General features: G+C 45.9%; 1 long non-coding RNA gene and 1 pseudogene across 1 annotated transcript in view; both read right to left on the bottom strand.

Moving 5' to 3' along the window:
• Positions 1-2,470: 2,470 nt before the first annotated feature.
• LOC115284285 lies at positions 2,471-2,904 on the bottom strand (annotated as a pseudogene).
• A 13,342-nt stretch (positions 2,905-16,246) lies between these two features.
• The window catches only part of LOC115283924, a 4,505-nt gene continuing 637 nt past the window's right edge, over positions 16,247-20,114 (bottom strand). Inside the window, exons 2-3 of the long non-coding RNA XR_003905094.1 lie at positions 18,520-18,837; positions 16,247-16,900 (exon numbers count right to left, since the gene is read on the bottom strand). This is a non-coding gene — a long non-coding RNA (uncharacterized LOC115283924). The remainder of the gene's footprint in view (positions 16,901-18,519; positions 18,838-20,114) is intronic.

The following is a 20,114-nucleotide window of genomic DNA, read 5'->3' as shown; positions in this document are numbered from 1 at the left end:
AAGGTGACCTGTGTGGGCCGCTGGGGTCTCTGGAGGATGTGGGAGGGAGGGAGGGCTTTATTGAGCTTGAGGGGTAGGGGGGTAGGCATGTATCTAGCCAGGAAAGAAAGGGAAGGGCCTTCTAGGTCCTTCTTGGTCGGAAGACAGTGTCCCTACTTTTCTTCAGATGCTCAGCTCTTGCTTTAAGTCAACCTGCATATATGTGTCATTAGTGGAAGGATCAACACTTTTCTTCAGAAACGACCATTTGTCCAGCACATGGAACGGTCCTGTTTCCTGTCAGCTGGGGCTAATTTCCTGAAAATGTTTATTATTTTTTTCCTTCAATTAAGACATTCTGCCATGGATTGCACGGGCTCCACTGACGGACTCAGCCTCTTGGGTGAGTGTTATGTTGTTATTTGCAAGATTATCCTGCCAAAATGTGGAGGATTCATTGCCTCTTCTTTCCATTCCTCCATGTCTGGAGATCTGTGTTTAGGTAGGATGGCTGGGGGCACAGGAGAGGGAAAAGAAATTGTCATTTTTGGTGTTGGTTCAGTTTCACTTACTCTAAGAATCACATCGGCAAACAAATAGTCTGCTTCTGCTCTGGTGCTCTATTTTATGTTATGTTATGTTATGTTATTTTACTTTATTTTATTTTTATTTGAGAGAGAGTGCATGCAAGCTAGGGGGAGGGGCAGAGGGAGACAGAGAGCAAATCCCAAACAGGTTCCAGGATCAGCACAGAGCCCGACACGGGGATCGATCACACAACCCTGGGATCATGACCAGATCCTCAACTGAGTGACCCACCAAGGCGCCCCAGGCACTCTATTTTAAAATGCTGCTTAATGTTTGGATTTGATGCACCTGCACACACATGCACACACACCAGAAAACTATGGTCTAAAAAAAGACCAAAAGGAAATTTTTAAATGCTACAGCTTCTTCTACGTGTGGACTGAAAAAGGTGTACCAGTGAGGACAACCCACAAAGTAGGAGGAAATATTTGTCATTGATCTGATAAGAGACTGGGAACCAGGATATGCAAAGAATTCTTACAACTCAATAATAAGAAGGCAAATAGGCCAGTTAAAAAAATGGGCAAAGGGTTTGAATAAGATATTCTTCAAAGAGGATAAACAAAGGGCTAGCAAACAATGAAAGATGTTCAACACCATTAACGGTGAGAAACACAAAGCAGGATGACATAAGACACCAATCTGCACCCACTAGGCTGGCTAGAAGAAAGAACAAAGACGAGTGTTGGTGAAGATGTGAAAAAAATGGGATCTTCTTACACTGCTGGTGCGGATGCCATGTTGTGCAGCCTCTTTGGAAAATAGTCTGGCAGTTCCTCCAAAACTGAAAAACAGAGTCGCGGTATCACCCAGCAATAGTACTCCTGAGTACTCGGGAAATACAAACGTATCCACAGAGAAACTTGTACACAAGTGTTCATAGCAGGATCTATTCATAATAGTCCCAAACTGGAAACAACCCAGATGCCTATCAACAGATGAATGAATAACAAAACACAGTCTATCCATACATCCATACGATGGAATATTATTCTTCCATAAAAAGAATGAAATACCGACATTTGCTGCAACATGGATGAGCCTTGAAAACTATGCCAGAGGTGCCCAGGTGGCTCAGTCAGTTGAGGGTCCAACGTTAGCTCAGGTCATGATCTCACAGATCATAGGTTCAAGCCCCGAGTTGGGCTGTGTGCTGATGGCTCAGAGCCTGGAGCCTGCTTCGGATTCTGTGTCTCCCACTCTCTCTGTCCCTCCCCAACCTCTCTCTCTTAAAAAATTTTTTTTAATTTCTAAGAATTTAAAAAACAGGGACCCCTGGGTGGCTCAGTCGGTTGAGCATCCGGCTTTGGCTCAGGTCATGATCTCATGGTTCGTGGGTTTGAGCCCCGCATTGGGCTCTGCGCTGACACCTAGCTTAGAGCCTGGAGCTTGCTTCAGAGTCTGTGTCTCCCTCTCTCTCTGACCCTCCCCTGCTCGCCCTGTCTCTCTCTCTCAAAAATAAGTAAAAAAAAATTTTTTTTAACAAAAAAAGAAAACACTATGCTAAGTGAAAGAAACTGGTCACAACAGGTCACATATTGAATAATTCCATTTATATAAAGTACCCAGAATAGGCAAATCTCTAGAGACTAATCTCTAGATTAGTGATTGTCTGGGGGGTAGGGATGAGGGGGAAGCTTTGGGACAATCAGAAGTGATTACTATTTGGTCTAGGATTTTTTTAGAGGCCATGAAACTGTTATAAAATCGATTGTGGTAATAGTTGCTATTTAAATTTTAAAATAATTTTTTTGCGTTTTAAAATGAGTTTATTAAAGAATGTTTTGAGGAAGGCAACAGTGTTCTTTATTTAAAAAAAACTTGTTTCTTCATGCTGAAAAGGAGAGAGGCTATAGTTGTAAGCGTCTTTCTATTGGAATTCTGATAGTATAGCACACTGTAGTCATTTCTGCGATGCTAGAATAAATAAGAAAAGTCTCTTCTATGCTTCTCAAAAAAGCGATGAATAATAACAGCAGATGGCATAAAAAGCCATTTTTTTCCCATTTATTCTGTAGTATTGGAGCCAGAATTTTTACCATCACAGGCTACAATTTTCACTTTGTCCACTTTAATAAGTTCTGTCACCTCTCTGAATTCAACATCATTCAACACAAAAGTCCATACATTATCACAGAATCTGTATATATTTAGAGAGCCCCTGAAATTGACTCTGTTCCTGACCCTGTGCGCCAATGCTGAATTTATAGCTTTATCAAACTGAAGAAGAACTTGGAGAGCAAGTTGGGGGGTGATCTGTAGAGACCGTATGAGCTCCTCAAGGCTCTCCTGGAGACTGTTTCCCGAAGTGGTATTTCTGTATAACTGATATGCCATGGCTTAGGAGGAAGAACTTTGTCTTATTCAAGCTTGCACTGATGTCCTGTGGGGAAGGTGCTTCCCGCCACAGAGCAGACAGAGGCGGAGCGGCCAGCAGCCCAGCAGGAAGCACTCACTTTAAAATAATTTTTTAAGTTTACTTATTTTGAGAGAGAGACAGTGGGCACACAAGAGGGAGAGGGGCAGAGAGAGAGGGAGAGAGAAAATCCCAAGCAGGCTCTGCACCATCAGTGCATGAGATCATGACCTCAGCCGAAATCAAGAGTTGGATGCTTAACCACTGAGCCACCCGGGCACCCTGATAATTGCTATTTAAAACCACTGAAATTGTACACTTAAAAAAAAGTGAGCCAGGGGCACCTGGCTAGCTCAGTTGGAAGAGCATGTGACTCTTGATCTCGGGGTTGTGAGTTTGAGCCCAGTGTTGGTTGTAGAGATTATGTAAATAAGTAAAACTTTTTTTTAAAGTTCACCAGAAAAAAAAACCCCGCACACCCAAATCTTTGTCCCACTTTTGCTTTCTGACTAGTGTGAAAAATGAAGGGACAGAAATCAAATTTCAGTGACCTAGTCACTGCTACTTTCTAACATGACCCATCAAAACAGTTAACATTGGCACCCATCTATTTCCATAAACCAGCCATGTCGGCATAAATGACCACAGGGTCAAGCACATCCCATGAGCCACTTTGTCAGGGGTGATGTTGATGACCAAGGTCACTGTCTTAGAAGACAAGAATCCCAAGTTGGGAGTGGGTGGTCACCGGGCATTTCCTAGAGCTAGACCCATTTCCACAGACTGAACCCAAGCCCAGTTTGTTCAAGAGGCAGAGGTGAGGCATTCTCACTCTGTCATGGAATCTACATGAAAAAGGTTAGATTTTTGTACTCCTAAAACTAGCTTTCACCTTACACACTCACACACACACACACACACACACGTGCAAACAATGTACCACTGATATCGTAAAATGTGGTAGGGTTTTTTTTTTTAGTTTTTATTACCAAGTAATCCCACTTTGGGAAATCTAAAGACATAATCGTCCATTTAGACAAAAGTTATGCGCACAAAGACAAAATTGCTCAGATTAGTGAAAAATTGCCAAAAATTGGGGAACGCCGAAATCAACCATTCCACTCTGAAAAAGCCATTGAAATAATGACTGCAGCTATGTTTGGATCAGGTTCAGTGAAAAAGCTTTTGAAAGGAATGAAGTGTGAGGGGCAGTGTGCATGGTAGGTATGCGGAAACGTTCGCCTGTAAGAGCAGCAGTTACGTTAGGGAGTCGGGAGGACAGGTGATCTTTTTCTGTTCTTGTCACCATTTTTCTATAACAAGCTTTATTACCTTTAGGACAAAATAATTTTAAATATTTTAATCATTATAAGAATTAAGGTGGTGCTTTTTCCTTATCGAAAAGGGTTATGGCAATGAAGTACTGCTCGTATCTTGCTGGTTGTCTGGAACAGTAGTTCTTGTTAAAATGTGAGTTCTGAGTCAGCGTGTCTGGGGAAGATCTAAGGATGCTTACTGCCCACAGGATTGTCCGGAGACATCAGCAAGACATCTATCCGAAGTGCTTAGAACACTGAAGCACTCATTCAAAGGGACGCTCGGGGGTTGGGGTGCCTGGGTGGCTCAGTCGGTTAAGCGTCCGACTTCAGCTCAGGTCATGGTGTCACGGTTCATGAGTTCGAGCCCTGCATCGGGCTCTGTGCTGACAACTCAGAGCCCAGAGCCTGCTTTGAATGATTCTGTGTCTTCCTCTCCCTCTGCCCCTCCCCTGCTCACGCTCTGTCTCTGTCTCTCTTTCTCAAAAATAAATAAACATTAAAAAAAAATTAAAAACAAAATAAAGAACAAAAAACAAAGTACCCTCAGGGATTGCCCTCACTCACCTTTGGAATTACCTACACTACTACAATGGGCATAGTCAAGACCCTTGATAAACACCCGTCCATTGGCTTTCGTGTTACATATTGACAAGGACCTTTTTGGATGCAGCCTGTGGAAGGCTGAAGAATGCCTCCCCCAGGCCAACCATGTCCACGTCCTATCCTGGGAACCTGGTAATGGTACCTTAGATGGCAAAAAGGGCTCTGCAGATGTGATTAGGTCAAGGCACTTGAGATGGGAGATTAATCTGGATTATCCTGGACAGTTCAGTGTCATCACAAGGGTCCTTGTAAGACGGAAGCAGGAGAGTCAGAAGCTGAGACACGCTTTAAAGATGGAGGAAGACGCGCCAAGGCAAAAAATACACAGGCAGCCAAGAGAAGTTGAAAACGGGCAAAGAAAGGGATCCTCTCCTGGAGCCTCCGGAAGGAACACAGCCCTGCGGACTCCTTGGCTTCATCTCAGTGAAACTGATGGCAGACTTGTGGCCTCCAGAACTGTAGGCGAATACATCTGCGTGGTCTTAAGCCACGAAGCTTGTGGTAATTTGTCACAGCAGCAAGAAGCAATGAACGCACTGCTTTCACAAGGTCCAGGGAGCACAGGGCGTGCAAATCATGCAGAGCCTTGGGCCCCACCTCCAGGGCAGCTGATTCGGGAGGTTGGCATGAAACTGTGAATTTGCCTTTCTAACAAGCTCCCAAGTGAAGCTGATGTGGGCTCAGGCTCACCCTCTGGGTAGCAGCGGCCCCCAAAACTTGTTACAATCCACATTCCCTATCAGATAACTTCTGATTCAAGAGGTCAGGAGCCTTTTTTCTTTTTTCTTTTTAAAGTTTAGTTATTTATTTTGAGAGAGAGTGAGAGAGTGCACACATGCAAGCAGGGACGGGCAGAGAGGGAAAGAGAGAATCCCAAGCAGGCTCCCTAGAACCTGATGCGGGGCTCGATCCTGTGAACTGCAACATCATGACCTGAGCCGAAACCAAGAGTCGGACATTTCACCAACTCGGCCACCCAGGCACCCCAGGAACTGATCTTTTCTAAATTTTTAAAAAATGTTTATTTATTTTTGAGAGAGACACACAGAGCACAAGCAGGGGAGGGGCAGAGAGAGAGAGAGACACAGAACTGGAAGCAGGCTCCAGGCTCTGAGATGTCAGCACAGAGCCCAATGCGGGGCTCGAACCCACGAACCGTGAGATCATGACCTGAGCCGAAGCCGGCTGCTTAACAGACCAAGCCACCCAGGCACCCCAGTTCTTGTCTTTTCACAAGCATCTCCAGCTGATTGTGCCAAATGGCTTCCAGTCACACTCAGACACAAACAACCCGAGAGGCTCCCCGGGCGGGAACTCCTGGTCCGGCAGGCAGGCCAGTGGCACAGGGAGACTCCGAGTCATCCATCAACTCATCACACAGAGGGCGTCACTCCACTCGCTGTGCTGGAGTCAGTTAACCCGAATGACCGTGAAACTGGTGGCCGAGGCCCCCAGGGCTTTGCCCTCTGGGTCCTCCAAGGAGAGGATCACATAGAGCCCGCACGCACCACCGCTGTGCCCAGGGACCAACCGGCACATGACATCGCTCAGCCGGACAGGGAAGAGTCCACTCAAGGCCATGCTCCCTTTCTGGCTCAGGCTCTGAAAGGAACCCGGGGAAGGGTGTCCCGGCTCTCTCTGGCCGGGTCGGCACGGAGAGTGGTTTCAGACTGCCACATGATGCGGGTCGTCAGCCTGGGGCTGGTGGGAACCAGGGCAGGAAATGGATGCTGATATATATATATACATATATATATATACATATAAATATATTGAGGAGGTGGCGGAATAAGAAAAAGGAAATCAGAAAAGGCCAGATTGAGAACAGTCCGTGATCATGAGGAAAATGTGGGAACAGCAAGGAAGACAACTGCTGGGCGTCTGTGTCAAGGATGGGGTGCAGTGGGGGGCGGGGCAGTGGGAGGGCGGGCCTGTGCAGCCAGTGGCTTCCATAAAAGTCACGATACACAGTAAAAGCTTGGAAGTCGCTGTCCAGTTGGAAGGTGTTCTTGGGCCACGCACAGACTCAAAGGACCCAATAAATAACGCTTTCTTCTTCTTTTTTAAAATGTTTCTTTTTGAGAGAGAGAAAGAGAGAGAGAGAGAGAGAGAGAGAGAGAGAGACAGAGCTCGGGTGGGGTAGGGGCAGAGAGAGAGAGAGACAGAATCTGAAGCAGGCTCCAGTCCCTGCACCGTCAGCACAGAGTCTGACGCAGGGCTTGAACCCATGAGGTGTGGGATCATGACCTGAGCTGAAGTCGGACGCTAAACTGACTGAGACATGCAGGCACCTCAATAAACAGTGCCTTCTGAAGAAGTCAAGCATAAGGGAGTGAAGACAAGGTACTGGTCAGCCACACTCGGTCCTCCCAAGGCTGCCCTGTCCGCGTAGTCACTGGAAACGAGGCCTTGCACTATGCTCTTTAAGTGCATTAACTCCTTGAGTCTTCAGAACAGTTCTTTTTAAAAAATTTTTTTAAATGTTCTTTATTTATTTTTGAGAGACAGAGAAAGTGCGAGCAGGGGAGGGTCAGAGAGAGAGGGAGACACAGAATCGGAAGCAGGCTCCAGGCTCTGAGCTAGCTGTCAGCACAGAGCCCGACGCGGGGCTCGAACCCACAAACGTTGAGAACATGACCAGAGCAGAAGTCGAACGCTCAACCGACTGAGCCACCCAGGTGCCCCCAGAATAATCTTCTAAGAGAGGCTCCATGCCAGGGGCACCTGGCTGGCTCGGTTGGTAGAGCTTGCCCCTCTTGACCTCGGGGTCTGAGTTCAAGCCCCATGCTGAGCCTACTTAAAACAAAACCAAACAAATAATAAGAGAGGCCTGATGCCTCCCCCATTTGACCGAGGAGGAAGGCTGCTCGAACAGATTCTGGTCCCTTCAGCCTCTGTGAAACCAGGGTAGGACTGGAGCCCAGTCCACTTGACTTCAAAGGCCATTCTTCACTGAATCACTGGGTCATGCCTCTTGGCTGTGCGTATTGTGCTAGGGTGGACACAGTGGCACCCATCGGCACCCCTCAGCTCCTGGCCTTCTGACTAGGATGTGAGAATTCTCCGAGGAGGGAGGCAGGCCCAAGTGGGCCAGCGGAGAGGCAAGACGCAACGCGGCGGGCATCCGGGAGAAGCGGGGAGACACGTCCCCAGAGGACCTGGCCCTGAAGACAGGCGCAAGACGCCAAGTCCTACCCAGGGGATGCAAAAAAAACCCGCCCACAGCTGCTGCGCAGAGGCCCCCCCTTCCACGGAGGAGGGGGAGCTTGGCTTTTCACGATGGCCAATCTGCTCCCACCGCCCACACAAAACTCCTTAGGAAAGTGGAAACCAAACCAAACCCAGAGAGATTTAGCCGCACCCCAGCAGAGGCACGCCTACGGATTTTGTCCCAGCCCTTGGCTGCTGTGACACAAAGACATACGCTCCCAAAGGTCAACTGGCAAAGGAGCCGCCTAAATGGCAGTTTGCTTGATTAAGTTTAAATCACAAAACCACCGTTTTCCAATGTGTGCGTGGCAGGGAACAGGGAACTGTGGAGGGTAATGGCCGTGCTTTTCAGTGGCGAAAAATAATGCAGTGCTTTATAATTGCCTTCATATCAGTCATTTGACACTACAAAGGAAAAAAATTAGCCGCGATCCAATTCCCTTTGGGGGATGTCATTATGATTATTCTAAAGCAATCATGATTGATTTTACATATGGGAAACAGCTCCCCAAATATGACCTGCTTGGAGACAGAGAGCGACTTCAATGTAATTGTCTTAATTTTGATTCTCTATCTCAATTTCAATTGCATTTTAACAAATCAAAAGGAGAGCACTAGTATTTAGAATGAGAATTGCCGGTTTTGACTGCCTTGTGCCAAAAAGACACTGTGTAGGTGGGCTCATTTGGCCAATATTTTGTCCTGCGTGTACGGTGCTTTTATTTGTGACCCACAAAGTACAAAGGGTATTTTCTGATTCCTGACTAGACAAAGGAGGGACAGAGACAGGATAGAAGTAAGGTTTGGGGCAGATCAGATGACAGAGAAGGCAGAACTATCTGCTTCCTAGTTTGCTTCTGCCTTTAACAAGGACCAAAAACTGAAAAGAAAGAGTAAAATATAAAGCAGATAACCATTATGAAAGGGGCACTGCGGGTAAATTGAATGCGGGAAAGAAGCTATTATTAGCTCTTATTTTTCTACTTATTATTATTATTATTAAAGCTCTTCTTGAAATCCTCCTCCCAACCCTGCAAGGGGTCTATTATTTTCAGTTTGCAGAATGGGAAACTGAGGCTTAGCTAAGGAGGGCTCAAGGTGAGGTTTGATCCCAGGCTGGTCTGCTCTTTATATTCATTCATTCATTCATTCATTCATTCAACAAACATCAGCGAGGGGCTGAGGACACAGAGGGGCACAGAAAGAAGCAGCTGGTCCTTAGTGTGTCCCCAGGTAAGCTGGGAATGAACTCCTTTAATGTGAGTCCAGGATTTGAGGCCTGTCAGTTTACATCCCAGGAGTGTAGCTAGGGCTTTGCAGATAGGATCACAGACTCTTTGTATCATGTCAAGATACACCAGGAAATTGGACTGAAACAGGAGTCTCCACGTAAATAATCGGGAATTAGAGAGAAAGAGACCTTGATCTGACAGATCATGGCAATCACAACAAAAATAGTAAGCCTGGAGGCTGGGCTTTACCTTCAACCACGTGTTTTTGAATACTCTTCGGAGCCTCCTCAAAGTTTCACAAGGTAGCACGGGCCAGTAGTATTCTCACCTGCCTCGCAAGCACAAGGAAACAGGTTCAAGGGCATTTGGTCACTTGCTCAAAAGAAAACAGCATGTCACTAGTCACCGCAATGTGCATGTAACAGGATGCTGATACTGGTAGGTAGGAAGGGAAATCGACAAGGAGTCATGTGGATTGAGTCAACAAGTTCTATTCTAATCATCTGCGGGTCTCACAACCATGGCTAAGGCTCACCCTGCCTACCTCTATTTCAGGAATCCACTGGGGAAAATATTCAGTGATGTGTAGCATGCATCTACAAATGTATGTAGAATGACAATGAAGATCTCTGAGCATTTCTAGAAGAAAGAGATGATCATAAGGCACAGCATCCATTAAGGTACAGCAGCCCCTTGCCACACACACGCCCCTCCCACTACATCACTTCCCTGGATAAAGTTTCTAGATGGGAGAACGGGGGTGTGCTCAAATCCTCCATGGACTTCGGGAAGAGTTGAGGCAAAGGGATAGCCGTTCACAGGAGCAGGGAGAGGAGGATCCTGAAGCCATATCAGCCCTGCAGGTGTTCCTTGACCTTGGTTTCAGTGTCGTACGGGAACTGGCTCATTTTTGATGAGGCAGTTCCTCGGCATTGAAAATATACAGGGGTTGCATCATTGTTACATCTGTTCCTCTTTCTGAGTTTTAAATGGCCCTTGCCCGAGGTGCGTTTTGGAAACCACCCTGTTTACAGGCGCCTGGCCAGCTGAACAGCTGAATCAACCCAGGACTCTGTGTGTGCTAAACAGACAGTGGCCTTTTTCCACAACACAAGTTGCCGTTTCCTTGTGGACAACGTACAGAAATGTGTGCTGGGTGTCAACACAATCAAGGATTACCTAGCGGGCTCAAAACAGTCATGCTGATCAATAAGTTGAGGTCAAACAGAAGGAAGAAAGATGGTCAGAGTCAATATTTTGATCCACAAGATGGATGAAAATTCAGAAGACGTGTTCACCGAAAGTAGGAGGGGTAACTAGCAATTTAGGTAGAAGACTCAAAACTCAGAATGATGCTTTTATGATGTCATGATGCTTTTTATACAAACAAGAATTTTAAAGAGTCTTGGGTTCAAAATTATGTAAGCTCAAATGGAGGAGATATTCATTTATTTAACAAAAACTGGAACATCTGATACATTCTGTGCATGAAGGGTACAGTGGTGATGAAGATACACAAGGTCCCTGCCAGCCTGGAGCATCCAATCTAGGGCTGAAACTGACAAGAGAAGTAAACATCTCCACGACAAGACAATTGTCAATAGTAGCAAAGCAGACTGAGAAGTTGCATCCGGTGAAGTAGAAGGAACACCAGCAATGCGTGGCTGAGATGAGAACATGTTTCTAGAAGAATGGAGGCATCCACTGCAAGAGTCCCATCTTGCCACTCGGCGACCATTTGTGTCCTTGTCAAGAGCGGTTTCAGCAGAATGATGGGGACCTGTTGGGAAGAAGGACCCGCAAGGGCAGTAAGGCAGAAGCATGAAGGGGGGCAGGCAATGGGAGGTTAGGGTGGGCCTGGGCAGAGCCTTGGAGGGCATGTCAGGGAGGTCTTGAAAAATAGATTAATTCACACACACTAGGATGGCTATAATTTTTAAGCTTATTTATTCATTTATTTTAAAAGAGAGAGAGAGAGAGAGAGAGAGAGAGAGAGAGAGAGAGAGAGAGAGAGAATCCCAAGCAGGCTCTGCACTGTCAGCACAAAGCCCTACATAGGGCTCGATCTCATGAACAGTGAGATCATGACCTGAACCGAAACCAAGAGTTGGACACTTAACTGACTAAGCCACCCGGGCACCCCAGGACAGCTATAATTTTAAAAAACGGGAAATAAGTATTCGCAAAGATGTGGAGAAATCGGAACACTCAGACACTGATGTTGGGGACGTAAAGTGGCGCAGCCAATATGGGAGACGCTACGGCGGTTCTTCAGAAAGTTAAACATCAAACTGCCACGTGACCCAGCCATTTCACTAGGTGTATATATACCCAAGAGAATTTAATGCAAGGACTAGAACAGGTACTTTTACACCAGCTGTTCACAGAAGTGTAATTCCCAGCAGCCAAAAGGTGGAAACAGCTCGGATGTCCCACGGATGAATGACTAGGCAAACTGTCATCTCTCCACACAATGGAATATTATTCTGCTATAAAGACAGGAATGAAATACCAGTACATGCTATAATATTAGGCCAAGCTAAAGAAGCCAAGACACAAAGGTCACCTATTGTGTGACTTCATTTATAATGAAATGTCCAGAAGAGGCAAACCCATAGAGACAGAAAGTAGCTTAGCGATGCCCAAGCCTGGGGCAGGGAGAATGGAGAGCGATTCCTTAACAGGATGGTTTTCCTTTGGGCTGGTGACAGTGTTTTAGAATGTGGTAAATGCTACAGAATTCTACGCTTTAATATGGTTACTTTTATATTGTATGCATTTTTATCTCAATAAAAACCAAAAAAAACCCCGTATTACTTGGAGTGATTCCAACTCAAGGGAAAAAAGAGTTTCAACCTAACCAGCTAGAGATTTGCATCTTTTTTTAAGTTTATTTGTTTATTTTGAGAGAGATAGAGAGTGCACACGCATGTCTGAGCAGGGGAAGGGCAGAGAGAGAGAGAGGGAGACAGAACCCCAAGCAGGCTCTGGGCTATCAGTGCAGAGCCTGATGCAGGACTCAAACTCACAGTGAGGTCATGACCTGAACTGAAATCAGGAGTCAGATGCTCAACTTGAAGAAGAACTTTGTAAAATGACAAAATGGCAGTCGTAGAACAACCAGGAGGCTGAGACAATTTTAAAACTTTCATAATGAAGAACAGTCAAAGAAACTTGAGCTAGCTTGGAATAAAAGAAGCCCTCCTCAGGGATAGGCAATGGAGGTTGGGAGGCACCCATATGAACAACCACATTTGTTGAGAAATTATAGTAGTGAGCTTCTTGTCCTGAGAAGTATTCAAATATACCTGAAAGGCAGACGGCCACAGACCAGGCACAAAGGATTCCTGAATGCGGAGGATTCATCAGACTGAGTTATAAAATTCTCTTTATGGGGCATCTGGGTGGCTCAGTTGGTTAAGTGTCCAACTTTGGCTCAGGTCATGATCTTGCAGTTCATGAGTTCGAGCCCCGCATTGGGCTCTGTGCTGATGGCTCACAGCCTGGAGCCTGCTTCAGATTTTGTGTCTCCCTCTCTCTCTGCCCCTCTCCCACCCACACTCTGTTTATCTCTCTCTCTCAAAAATAAACATTAAAAAAATTTTTTAATGCCCTTTAACTCAGAGATTTTGGGACACAGTTTCAAGTATCACTTGGGAGGGGAGATAGGAAAACTCTAGCCCAAAGTAAAGCAACACTATTTTTTTCTACTAGGCTACCAAAGTCACTGTTACCAGGCAAGTGGGAGGTGTACCAGGCATAAGGCAAATCCATGTCGGCTACTGAAAATTAAGGGCTGATTAAATAATTCTGAGCTCTGCACAGGGTTCCGTTTTAATGTTTTCATCTGCACAAACAAAAACACTCTGTCTGATTGGCTACATTCTTCAGTCTTCTTTCTTGTGAGTTCCTGATGGCCCGCTGTGAACTCTGGTCTGGATTAGCGTGTGTGGCTACCTCAGCCCCCGTCCCAAAGTAGAATATCCCCTGGAAGACGCGAGCAGCAAGCGTGGACATAACTCAGACTCATGGATGGAAATGCTCAGTACAAACCAAAGGAAAAGCACTGGCCAAACGTGCTGCCTTGTGAAAAGACAGCAAGAAATGAGCTGTGTTTTCAGGGCAGGATAAGATTTCAGCCAGCTTCCAAATCCTGGGCCCCCTGGGATGTGGCTCTTTTCTCTCTTATCCGGGTCCTCTTCCTCCCACTAAGCCTGTCACTGTGGGAGACATGCGAGCGGCAGGATGTGGCCATTTGTCCTTCTCCAAGTTACAGCCCCACTGGAGACTGACTCTAAAAGACGCCCCATAACAGGACCCTGGCCAAGGCTTTGTGCTTGTCCCTTGTGCCGGGACAGCAGTCTTATGATCCGGAAACACGTTCTATGGCTAGCAACGCAGTGGAGGGGACAGAGCCTGCATTTGGAGAGCGCTGGGCTCGAAGCTAAATCCGGATTTGCCATGAGCTCTGTGTGTGACCTGGGTCATGTGACTTCACATCTCCAGACCCAGTTTCCTACAACAACTATATGAGGTGGGAATTATGTATTCATATGTATTCATTCCCATTTTACAGATGATGTATGTCTGGAAATAAGGTCTCAGGAGCCCAGAAGGTATAGAGCTAACCACCTGATAGGCACGGTCCTTTAAATACATATCGTTGTCATAGCTCATATACCTGAAAACAACTCTAGAATAGTGGGGTCGATGAAAATGTCCCCCAGCCCTCCTCTCCCAGCTGGTGGCCTCAGTCCTAGAGGCAACCTCTTCCAACTACTTCATGTCGGAATTTCTCTGGAAGCACTTCCACAGTCCCGACTTGTGGACGTGAGGCCTTTTGGGTTATCAATGTGGGCAGTCCAGGTTGTCACCGTGAGGAGGAGGGGGCGCTGTTGGCATTTAGTGGACCCAGGACAGGGTGACTGGCACCCAGCAGTGCACAAGAGAGTCTTGCACAATGAAGACATGTCCCCATTTCTTGACCAATTTTTTAATGTCTTCTGGACACTTACATAGAAGAAGAATTTGTTCCTAGTTACTGGCACCTAAACAATAAGTCCATCTTACATAGAAACACAAGATATTTTGGAGTGGTTTTCAGTAATGTGGATTTTTTTTTCAGGAATGCAATTATTGTATAAATCGAGGGAAGACAGCACTGTTTGGCTTGGAACTTTACCCAGTCGTTCAGCATTGTGGACGTCACGATGCTGATGGCAAGGCCACTCTTGGTATTCCAATGCCCAATACGACACATCTCGGTCGCCCGGCAGCTTGGCAGTCCCGTTCCTGGTGGTGCCACAACTCGGTCACTCACTGGGTGACCTCATTGCATCTTCCAGTGTAATCGCACCTGAGTGTTTATACATCAATAGAAACAGTACTCATTAGAAACTACTTTCACTTATCCTTTACCTTATAATTGAGGAGTTATACTAATCTATTCTTTAATTTGGATTTCATCTGTAGAGAACCAAGGGGGGCATCAGAAATGTTTATTTGTAGGGGCGCCACGGTGGCTTTGTCCGTTAAGCATCCTACTCCAGCTCAGGTCATGATCTTGCGGTTTATGAGTTCAAGCCCTGCTTTGGGCTCTGTGCTGACAGCTCAGAGTCTGGAGCCTGCTTCCGGTGCTGTGTCTCCCTCTCTCTCTGTCCCTCTCCCGCTTGTGCTCTGTCTCTCAAAAATAAATGAACATTAAAGAAAATTTTTTAAAAAAATGTTTGTTTATAAATGACATTGGATATGATAGGGTCATAGTGGCTCTAATCTTGGTAGTATGCTTACTTCCCCCTTTACCAACGTTAGCTAGTATCTACTGGTTCCTTGATGTGAGTGATGAGGATTTATGTCACTTGCATTATCCCTCCACTCAAAGTTCTAATGTAAAAAAATTTTTTTAAACATTTATTCATTTTTGAGAGACAGAGAGACAGAGCCTGAGTGGGGGAGTGGCAGCGAGAGAGGGAAACACAGAATCCAAAGCAGGCTCTGGGCTCCAGGCTCTGAACTATCAGCACAGAGCCTGATGTGAGGCTCGAACTCATGGACCACGAGATCATGACCTGAGCTGAAGTCAGATGCTTAACCAACTGAGCCACCCAGGAGCCCCAAAGCTCTATTTTTTTTAATGTTTATTTATTTTTGAGAAAGAGAGAGACAGGGGAGGGACAGAGAGAGAGGGAGACAGAGAATCCCAAAGAGGCTCCACACTATCAGTGTAGAGCTTGACACCGGGTTTGAACTCACAAACCGTGAGATCATAACCTGAGCTGAAATCCAGAGTCAGACACTTAACTGACTGAGCCACCCAGGTGCCCTTTCAAAGCTCTATTTCTTTTCTCATCAAACTTTGACAGTATCTTCTGACCCCCCACCTTGAGCAGCTGGGGTCAGTGGTGTTGGTTTTTCATTATATTCCTTCATGTTCCACTTTATGTCGGCTTTGCTTTTGTTGGCGTATTCAAATATGTCAAGGTTTTCTAAGATTTTCATTTAGTTCTGCAAAACAGAGCTCAGTTTTGTTTTGTTTTGTTTTGTCCAGAAAGCGACTATAAAGTAGAAGACCAATTTATGGACTTCCCATTGGTCTGAAAAAGCACTATTCTGAGAAACAGGAGAAAAGGCTACAAAGTATAGAAACTGTGCCTGCTGTGCCAGCAGACTAGCTCCAGGAAAGGAGAAGCAGATGGGTTTTAAGAATCAAAGATCAGGCCAAGATTCTGCCCATGAGGAGATTTTTGCCGCAGAGAGGAGATTCATGAGTAATTATGAAACAGAAAGGAGTGTGGGGCACACGTGATTAAACGCCCCCCCCCAAAAAAGGATTGGAGCAGACAAAATGTATCCTTATAGTTTAAATTTATTTTTCAAAGTTTATTTATTTGAGGGAGAGGAAGAGGGAGAGAAAATCCCAAGCAGGCTCTGACAGCACAGAGCACAATGTGGGGCTCGAACTCACAAACTGTGAGATCATGATCTGAGCTGAAGCCAGAATCGGCCAAACGATTGGGCCCCCCAGGTGCTCTGTGTCCTTACAGTTTATAATGAATTTGTACTCCTGGATGAGGCATGGAGGGTCAGCAAGAAGGCAGTCAAATGGTATAAAAGGAATTGGAAATATTTCATTTATAGTTTAAAAGCAGATTCTTAGGAGACCATCTCTACTGTCGAGTGAGGTGCAACTCTATATTTCCTCCTGATTAGAAAAGTAATTTTTGCTCATTGTAGAAGTTTGGGAAAACACAAAAGGGTATAAAAATAAAACTAAAAACTCCCATTAATCCCAGAGATAAATATACATATTAACATATTGATCTATTAATGAGGGTAGGACCACGGCTATAACACATAAGTACCAAAATACATAATGGCTCAAACATAACAGCACTTTATTTCGGTTCACGCAAGCGTGCGTATCGGTTCCAGGTTGTCAGCGCAGCCGCGGGCGGTGTGCTTCTGCTCCACAAAGCCATTCAGGTCCCCAGGCTGGCGCAATTCCATCTTCAACATGTGGTTCCCAAGGCCACCTTGGCGTCAACATCACATTCCAGCTGAGAGAAGGGGAAATCCTGTAGAAGCATTCTCGTTGGAAGTTTCAAGGGCAAGGCCTGGAAGTGGTGGATGGTACTTCTGACCTCATTGGCTAGAACTCATGCCACCTAACTGCAAAGACGTCTGGGAAATGTAGTCCAGCCGTGTGGAACATAGCCAATCTATGTTTGGCAAATAAGTAGTAGTCTCTAATAGTGCATTTTCTCTCAGTCTTTTTTAATACATATATATGTACATATGAATATGACTGGGGTTATATTGTACATTTAGCTTTTTCTTCTGCTTAAAAAAAAACAAACACCCAACCAGAAACTGGTAGCATTCCCTCCCCAGATGTGACAGCTAAAACTGAATCCATGTTCGTATTTTTCTGGCCACTGAACACCTTGGTGGGGCCGTCCGGGATCTGGATCGGCGTGGAGGCCCCTCGGGGAGGGGGACTCAGCGGCCTCGCTGTTCAGGTACTCCACTCAACCTGAGGAAGGGCCAGGACTCCATTCAGCAAATCCTGTCTTGGCTGTGGGCTTGGGAAGTAATGGCCATTATTTACTGATTGTATTTGGTACTTATTGTGTGATACTTGAAGAGATAGAAGGGACTTACCAGCCCTGAATTGAAATCTAAGCTTTTTATCGCTTATTTTTTTCCTTGCCCTGTCTCCTCCCTTCCACCTTTTTCCTTGCATTGTGATGATCTAGTGGGCACTTCTCAACAGGACAAATGCCTCCTCTGACTATAACCTCTTAATAGTTGTGTATAATGAAAACTGTAAACTTTTTTAAATAAAATGTGTATATACCTTGAAAAAAAAATGCCAAGGTCTCCTAAGGAGTTAAATGATCCACAGCTGGGAGCCACTCAACTAGATCAACAATAATCAACGGCTTCCCTTTTATTGAGTAGATGTTGCTTACATCTTATCTGAGAGAAACACCTTTTTACATTAATATTGACTGAAATAGTCATTATTTACTTAGGAGAAAGTCCCGGAAGCGGGATTATTAGGTCAGAGGCTATGAATATTTTTAAGCCTCTTGATATATATTGCCAAATAGCTTTCCAGAAAGGCTCTTCCAATTTACTTGCCCACCTGCAAAGCAGTCTTGCTTTACTTTTTTTTTTTTTAAGACCTTAGTTTTAAGTAATTTCTACACCCGATGTGAGGCTCAAACTTACAACCCTGAGTCGCACGCTCTATCAACTGAGCCAGCCAGGTGCCTCAAATCTGGCTTTATTTTTTAAAGGTTTCAGTTACTTACTATGAGAAGAATTATTTCTTATCTAAAAATAGCATTTCTTTGAGTAATAGTCAGATATGCTTATTAGCCATCTTCCGTACCCTGTCTATAGTAGTCTTGCTGATTTCCCAACTGCTAGTTTGTTTTTTGATGGTTTTATTGTTGTTTTCTCCTTCTTAAGAGTGTTAGGGACAATTGTTGAAATAAGTCCATGACATTTCCAAAGTGAGTAAAAATTTCTATTAAAATGTGGCTTTCCTTTAACATTGTAGACACAGTTGCTAGAACTTGGTTTTTTATCACAGCATCCTACCCCCACCGCCACCCCACCTCCACTGTGGTTTGCTTTAATATTTGGACAGCTGTTATTTCTCTTCTTTGGTTAAAAACAATCCAAGACTTCTAGGGAATGATAGAAAGTGGACCAGAGCGCTTACTTTCATCTCAGGGCACAAAACCTTAGAATTTCTGGTCCCGGCGTGGTGGAGTGAGGTCATGGCTGGCCAAAATACGATTTCAGAATGTCATGCCAGAGTCCCATTCTGTCGTTTGCATGGTCTCCTAGGAGTCTCCCAAGATGCAGGAATCAACAAAACAGAGGCTCTTCTCTGAACCAGGACTTGGAAGGAATTCCTCTGTGCCCCCCACCACTTCCATCTTTGCCTCTGCCCTGGCAGGCAATCTCAATGATTGCCGACCGCAGTTGGATTGCTGCATGTACACGCACTGGGGCCTCTTTCAGATGGATTGCTTTTCTGTAACAGAGGAACAAAAAGTTAAACCTATGAGCTTCCTGCTGTTTCATTAATGCATAAAGACTGGTTAGGACTAACTATTCCCGTGGGACCGTGAAAACGAGCCAGGGATCTGCTCAGCACAAATCTCTGTCCTTTAATGCAAAATATCATTAGGTTATCTAGAGCTCTGGCTTGATAAAATCTTTCCTAATCCAATAAATGGCAATAGATGAAATGTTTGCTACCTCCATTCTTTCTCAATCCTCAAGGCTCTCGCTTTGGGGTTAAATATCCCTTAAGTGTACTGGCCACGGTTTACAGTTTATGCAACCCTCTGTTCAAGTAATAACGATGGAAGCATTTTCAAAACAACGAAGCAACATGAACTGTCGGCAGGAGTAGTGGGCCCAGAAATGTCTCGGCAAGTATCAACTGTGGGAAAACGACATGGGTCTTAGCGCTGTTGTAATACCTTTGGGGACAGGAAAATTATTCTCTAAGGAGACAGAAGGAATTTAAGCCCTGGACCCTGTTAAACCACTAATTCACTTACAGGCTCACGTGCAAAGCCTGAGCAGGGGGAGAAGCGGTGACAGGGCGAGTCTGAAATCTCCCAGGGCCTGACCAGGTGGGCTTCCTCGGATCAAGCCGGTCTTTAAGGACACCACCAAATCTCTCACCACCCCAGCCTGCCCGTGCCCTTGGGAAACATCATTACCCACAAGCAACTCAAGTCAGTGTTGGCGACCTTGGATGCACATTAGAATCACCTGGGGAGCGTTTGCAGCTTGGATGCTTCAGTCCCACCCGCAGAGGCCCTGACGCAACCGGGTGTTTAAATCTCCCCAGCTGATTCTGATGTGCCACCAGGGTTGAATTAAGCAATCAGCCGTAGTTCATACATGAACAAAAGGATCCAGGTCTACGGCGGGGGGGGGGGGGCGATGCTGCCAGACACCGGCCCTCCTTTGTTCGGTTTCCCGGGGCCTCAGTTTCTTCATCTGCACAATGGGCTAAGACGAGGACCGCAAAGCCCCCCTCTAGCTGTTGACAGTTCGGTCCTGGAAAGTGAACCTGCGCCCCCCACCCTCAGTTTCCCCTCTCTCCCCACCCTCCTGGCGTTGCGGGTGTCCACGCAACCTCCGCACCAGCTTGGGGGGTCCCAGAGGAAGCCTGGAGCAGCGCCGGCCGCCCCGGCGCGCCCGCTGCCGGGTTCGGGCCCTCGCTGCGGGCGCACAAAGCCCCCGGCGCTGACGTCAGGGCCCCTCTCGGCACGGCCGGCCCCCAGTGCAGGC

The sequence above is a fragment of the Suricata suricatta genome, chromosome X (genome assembly GCF_006229205.1).
Source record: "Suricata suricatta isolate VVHF042 chromosome X, meerkat_22Aug2017_6uvM2_HiC, whole genome shotgun sequence".
NCBI lineage: Eukaryota > Metazoa > Chordata > Mammalia > Carnivora > Herpestidae > Suricata > Suricata suricatta.
The sequence above is the reverse complement of the archived record's forward strand: the minus strand, read 5'-3'. Positions and strand labels throughout refer to the sequence as shown.